Below are 7,094 nucleotides of genomic sequence, written 5' to 3' on the forward strand. Positions count from 1 at the left end.
TTCGTTGAAGTGAATTTTTTTTGAGTGGATTTTTCACAGCTATCTGAAACGGGGAACTTAGAAATTAAAGCATCTACATTTTTAGAATTTGAATCAGTATTTCTTCATCAGGAAATTAAAGACTGAGATGCAAGCAGAGCCAGCATTTCTTGACCTCTAACTCTAACCACAAGAATAATGAAATAAGTTGGCTTAGTTTGGTTTGTTTGTTTTTCTTGAAATTTAGTGAATGTTTGCTTTTTTCCTCTCTCCTTATTTGTACAGGGTAATAACTGAAGCAAAGAAGAGGCCAAAGATGGAAAACTGTATTCCAGAACTGTTTGAAGAGAAGAACTGCTTGAAGTTGTAGAACAGGACATGCTGCATCAGGACAACAGTTCACTGTTACTGTAACCTATTGTATTATTTTGTTAAATATTTCTTTTAAGTATTTAAAAGATGTACACATATGTAATATACAAAAGAACAATGTAAAGTAGTATAATTTGGAGTAATTTGCCTTTGGGCAATAGAATGGGGACAATATTGTGTGCTCTTTGTACTTCTTGTACATTGATATCTGTGCCACAAGTAAGCTTAATCTAGTTCTAAATTTCAGCATAAGTTGCTGCTGCTTAAATATTTTATAATTTACTTGTATAATTCTATGCAAATATTGCTTATGTAATAGGATTTTTTAAAGGTACATGTCTGTTTAAAATATTTTAAATTTGTGTATCACAACCCTGTGGTAGTATGAAATGTTACTGTTAACTTTCAAACACGCTATGCGTGGTAATTTTTAAAATAAGCAAATATGAAGAAAAGCAAGTTAATCTGGGAGGCTTAAATAGACTTAGTTATGTGCAGGTTTTGTTTTGCTGTATATGTCCAAATGTGCATCTGGAAATATGCATGCTTTTGTGTGTATGTTCCTGGTGTACTCTAGTTTATCTTTTACTGTACGTTAACACTTGGTGGGCTTACAAACCCACTGATGCTGATGTGAGTCTGGCTTTCCCTGTTAGTAGGCACTAGTGAAAACTCTGTTGTTGTTTACCAATATATACAACCATAAACTGCCATCATCAAAAGGCCCAGCTAAAATACTAGAGAAGACAGGGAGCTGAGGTTTGGAATTATGTTGCAGCTCCCAAACCCTTAATGACTTGTTTCACGTGACTTTGGTCAAGTCACTTAACTGCCCCATGGCTCAGTTTTCCATTCTGTAAAATGGTTATAATTACACTTACCTACCTTCCAGGAATGTTGTGAGGTTTAATTACAGTTCATGAAGTGCTTTGATTTTTTTTTTCCTCACAAAATATACCAGGTAAGTGCAAGGACTATAACCATTATTTTTTCACTTCCAAAGGTGCTGGATATTGAGAGGTGCTGGTGGTTATAGAAATACAATGAGCATCTGCCTTATTTTGATGCTGTTAATTGTGAATGCCATTAGAAGCTGGATAATGGATTGTTTGATGGTAAGCCATGGCTTAGCTGAGTCATTACAGCATTGAAAGCAGTATCTTTGGTTACCTTATTTTCATGGCAGAAAGGAGTTAATAGTAAGTAATAAAAATCAAATAGAAGGATTAAAAAAAGAAAGTATATTAACTTTTAAATATAAATGGCTTTCTGGTGGGCCAGGATGGTAATGACACATAAGGCCTGGGTAGTTATTTTCTTTATTGTTTGTGTTTTCCCATGCTGCATTGGCACTTTTAATTATAACAGCTAAACTGGGATCTCTTTGCGAAACTAATTTAGCTTTTTGTACTATTATTTTAAACTAAAAGGGGATTGCTGCAGGTGAAGGGTCTGGAAAAACACTACAATCTGTGTTCCAGTTGGAAACAAACCGTAGGAACAAAGAACCGTAATTTAAAATAATGCAACACAAGTTTTCATTATCTGTCTTCTTTTTTCATCTTTTTTTTTTCTGCCCTTCACCAAGCTGTTTTTTAGAGCAGGTAGATGTTCAGTTTTGTATTCAGAGCCAAACACAACCAATATTCAGTTTCTAAACACAGCAGTGGTGGGGCTTTTCTTTATATATACCTGAACAGCAGTGGCCAATTCTTTGATGGGAAAGTGTTTTTCTCCAGTGGCTTCAGGGAGTCTATCTTTGCCTACAGACCTTGCCAGCAAAACGAATGGGGATAATTAGAATGCACAAATTTCCATGCCTTTTTTGCTCACTTGAAAACACTTTGATATGAGGCACTTGTTTACAGATCTCCAATGTGAACGCTCGAAGAGCAGGTGGCGAGAGCCTGGTGTCATTCCCGTGATACATAAGCTACTGTTCCAGTGCACACCAAGGGTTAATGTCGCAACTGCCTACTGGTCCAGTTCACTGTCTAACATGGAAACTCTTGATGACAAAAAGATGAGGGGCCCCAATTTAGCACTAGCAGCAGCATAGTGATCTCGTATCATACAAACTCCGCAGCAAAACTGTATGATGCTAATTGGAAGCCGCCCTCAGCCACCAAGCTTGTGCGCTCACGTGTCAGAGGCTGGCAGGGCTCCCGCTGGCACCGCTCCGTGCCGCAGGCTGCCTTGCTTCCTGCTCTTCCTCGGGAGGGAAAGGGGCCCAGGGCAAGTTGCAGTGTCTTCCACCTGCCCCTGCTTCCCGCGTGCTTGTGTGTGGGTGAGCTGTCTGCTGCTTTGTGCACAATGTAGACCTTCTTCTTCGATAGTCACATTGGCAAGGGGGGAACTCAGTGGCTGGCAACATTTATTTTGTTTTGGTTTTGTTTCTTAACTTTTTTAATCATGGGTGATATTTATATTTTTGTATCATAAGAATGTTTTTCTTACAGTATTTGTCATGCCAGTTTATAACAAACAAAATGCAGGGATTTTATTTCTATTGGAAACACTATTACAGTTATGTTTTTACTGTTTAATGGATTTTTATTTGTATAGAGTGCTTACTAATGTTAAATAGGAAAGAGTATATAACATTTACATTATGGACTTGTTGTAGCTTTTAGTGTAAGGAGTTAAAAGGAAAAAAAAAATCAAACTGGGTCTCATTTTCTGCCTGTTTGGTAGGAGTGGGTTTGTGTCATTTCAGTTACAAAGATAAAATTATGCCATATAATTTATTTATATGAAAATTTATTTTTGTAGTGTACATAGTAGTCATCAAGTCTTTTGACAGAAGTATATTTTTAAAGAGTTTATATGTAATGATGATACCATTATGTTTTGGAACACTGCTGAGATACAATTACAGTGCACACTTTTCCTTGTAAACCCCCTGGAGAAAAGAAAGTGTTTAACAGTGTTAAGAGAGAAAGAGAGTGTGAATATTCATACAATTCTGAACTGTTTTAGTTACCATTTGTGATCTAGTGTGGTTCTCATTTTAAGCTTTGAACGGAAATTGTACAAACTCTCTAAATATTAATGTTCAAACACTGATAGAAATTCTAACATGAATAAAAAAATATTATAACTTACTGGATTTGGTTTTTTATGGAATGCATCTTAATTTACTGCTGGTTATCGCTGAAGGTGCAACCATGCAATCATTCTGATTTGGAGCATGGATCTGAGATCTTTCAGTATTTGGGATGTATGGGATATTCAGATTTTCCCATTTTGGAGTAGGAGCCATTTGTTACCCTGTCTAAAGGGTAACATGCTGGTCCTTGTCTGTTGATTCTGTTACTTTTGCAGGTTGGGGGATAGGTTTAGGACTGGGTTATATATGTCATTCTCACTATGAATGAAACAATTTGCTGGCTAAAGCACTTTATTATAAAGGTTATTTCTTCTTAGATATGGGAGGAAATTCTTTATCTTTTTCCCATCTCTGTGGTTGTGTCCTAAATTGGATAACAGAATCAGTCTGGTACTTCCACTTTGTGGAAGAAAAAATAAATGTGTTCTGAGTTCCGAAAACTACAGCCCTCCATAAGAAGGGGGACTTGACAAAATTCCCTCCAGAAAGCGTGCTACTGCTTGCCAGCCAAGGTCCTTGTGCCCTGCATGAGCCCCTCTAGGCAGAGAGGAGAAGCTACAGTCTTAACCCTTAGATTATTTTTTTTACATGAGACTTCTGAATTTCTCATAAGGAAAAAACCCAAACCTGTCTTGAGATAATTTATAATTCAGCCTTTACTTTCCATGGCCAGAGTAAATACAAATACAAATTTCAGTTTTATGTTTTCTGGAAGTTTAACCACAAAAGAGAAAAGCAGAGTTAAAGCACTTGAACTGCAAAACTTCAACACATATGTTTCTACTACTCAAAATACTCTCCCTCACACCCTCAGGATTAGCCAGCTTGAGTCAGGTTGCAGATTTGGTTTTTGTGGATACAGCCCATGAGAATAGTGCTCACTTAGGCCTTGCTTTAGCTCAACTCACTCACTTCATCTTTTATGTCCCAGCCATCCATGGGAGCTGCTCCATTCACACAGCTGGAAACCATGTAAATAAATCAATACATTCTGTCCATCAGAACATGGAATTTTTTCCTTCAAACATTCTGTTTTGCATCAGCAATAGCTATTTACATGATATTATTACTTGTCATGTTTAGTTTTCTTATCATTTTGCTGTCACTCTGATTAACCCCAAGTAAGAATTTGATCTGATTTTTGCCAGAGATTGGCCATATTTATTCAGGCCTTAAGTAAACATGTGGCCAAATTTTTGTTGGCATAATGCATATATTTAACAGCTTCAGGAATGCTGCATGCTGCTAAACTGCAGCAGCACTGATATATGAACAGGTGTTTCATTTTTGTTAACTTTTACTCCCAAGGAGCTTTTGAGACACTGACTGTTTATATCTGAATATACCACTGCCAAATTGTAATTATTTTTAATGTCTGCTTCAAGCAATGAGAACAATTACTACTTTCCAACTCCATTTAATCATTCTTGTCTTTTTTCTTTCAAGCATGTTGAATCTTATTGCTAGAACAGGGTGCATGCCAGGCGACGGCACTACCTTACTTAAGTGGCTTAAAAAAACACATGCCCAATTTAACTTTCCCTGGTTAATTTCAGCTAATTAAGCACAAAAATGAAGCAGTACTCTGCTTTGGAAAAAAAAAAAGTTTAATGTATATGCTGGTATATTTGCTACTGCAGAAATCATTTTGCTCTTATAGACACTATGAAAAAAATCTCTGGCTCAGATACTTTGTTTGCAGTGTCATCCAGGCCACTTAGCACCCTACCACAGCTTTCTTAATGAAATGGGTGGGTCACCAGGTAGAGAAAGAGCTGCCACAGCAGCTGAAAAGCACCACCTTGCCATTGGTACAAGGTAAGGCTGCAGTGGAGAAGATTGTATTTAGGGTTAATGATGCACAGAACACAAGGCAGCTTATGTTTTAGCCTGTTTTGCTAGTCCAAGCATTCTCAGAGGCTCTTCTCCAGACTTAACTCAAGCTGCCAGCTGAAAGTTGCTGGATCTGTGAATCTCCTAGATGAATTAGAACGTCAAGTGTGCACAGTGGATGCAAACCTTTGCACAATGGAGCACAAAAAATGTGGCTTTTCTCTCCGGTCTTTCCATCCCTTGAGCTCAAATCTTTGCAGTGGATCCAACTTCACAGGTTCCTGGCTGCCTGACATACCACAGCCTAATGAAACCTGCTGGGGAGCAAGGCTGTAAACCAGAGGAGATGGGAAGCTGGAGATTGGAAATGTCTTCTCAGTTGAAGAGAGGCTACACTTCACTTACGGGTGTGAACTGAACGAGGTGGATTTCCCCATCTGTAGAGTGGGGAAAGACAACTGAAATATTTGGAAGGTGTTTTATGGCAGAAACGAGAGATTCCGGGTGCTCTGGAAGAAGGAGAGCTCCACCATTTGATTTAGGAGACCCAAAATGATATTATAAATTTATTTCAACACCTAGGTAAAACTGAATTTTCTGTTCCAGGTTGGGTCAAGATTAGCATCTGTGGATTTGTTCATCTGAAGTTTGTATTGGGGTAAGGATTTATATGAAGGCATATCTGCTTAGCCTTTTGAAAGAGAGGAGAGGGGAAAGGCATTTAACAAGAATTACTTGGTAACTAAGAAGAGCTCAAAGGAATAACTCTATCATGCTTCTTTTTTTCCCAGGTTTTGTAACTTCGATGAAGGGAAATCTGCTCTTTCTCTACCTGGTGATAGATGTCATGTCTTATCTGGAAGACAAGGGGTAACCCCTCTATGGTCTGTCAGGTCTTAGCAGGATATGTAAGTGGGGAGCTTCCTTTAGGAGAGCCTGCCATCATTGTGTGCTGCTCCTGCACTAAGCTGGCTTTGCTGACAGTATATATGACTCTAAGTCGCAAACAAAGGTGACCAATAGCCCTTGAGATGTCTGATTTTAAACTAATACTCTTGAGGTTAAAATGCCAATTGACAGTTTCGTAGTTACCAAACATATGGACCATCTACGATCAGAGTTCACCTGTGAGACAGATTATTGCTTCTCATTAAACAAAGAACCAGATATTTTTTCAGCTCTTAAAACTAATAAGGTAAAATATTTGAGCACCTTATTTTAGTATAATATTGAGGGTAAACAGGAAACTCAAAACTTCCATCCTAAAATAGTATTTCCAGTAAGAGAATTCAAACCCTCTTTCAGGATTATGTAACCATTTTAAGTGGGCTGTTCATTTTACTTGAGAGTATTTACTTTACTAGCCAATATAATATGCTGCTGTACCATATTGCAACATTTTAGAAGACTAGCATGTAAAATTTAAAATTATTGTACAGTCTAGGGGCAGGTATTATAGTACAGGGTCACACAGCTTCGCGTAGCACTTCTGGTTGGTGGCCTGTCACTAGTGGGGTTCCCCAAGGATCAATGTTGAGGTCACAGGGATCAGTCCTGTTTAACATCTTTATTAATGAACTGGATGAGAGGATCCAGTGCCCCCAGGTCAGTTCCCAGATGACAACATGTTGGGTGGGAGGATCAATCTACTGGTTGGTCAGAAGGCTCTGCAAAGGGATCTGGACAGCCTAAAGCCAATTGCATCAGGTTCAACCCAGAAAAGTGCTGGGTCCTGCACTTCAGCCACAAGTCCATGCAGTGCTACAGTCTTGGTGAAGAGTGGGTGGAGAGCTGCCCAGTG

At 38.4% G+C, this 7,094-nt stretch overlaps 1 protein-coding gene across 1 annotated transcript in view; it reads left to right on the forward strand.

Moving 5' to 3' along the window:
* PTCH1 (patched 1) overlaps nt 1-3,455 on the forward strand; it is a 66,332-nt gene extending 62,877 nt beyond the window's left edge. The window contains exon 24 of the mRNA XM_021531149.3: nt 265-3,455. The gene's annotated coding sequence lies outside the window, so the exon portion shown is untranslated. The remainder of the gene's footprint in view (nt 1-264) is intronic.
* Nucleotides 3,456-7,094: the final 3,639 nt, after the last annotated feature.

This window comes from Lonchura striata, chromosome Z, assembly GCF_046129695.1.
Source record: "Lonchura striata isolate bLonStr1 chromosome Z, bLonStr1.mat, whole genome shotgun sequence".
Lineage (NCBI taxonomy): Eukaryota > Metazoa > Chordata > Aves > Passeriformes > Estrildidae > Lonchura > Lonchura striata.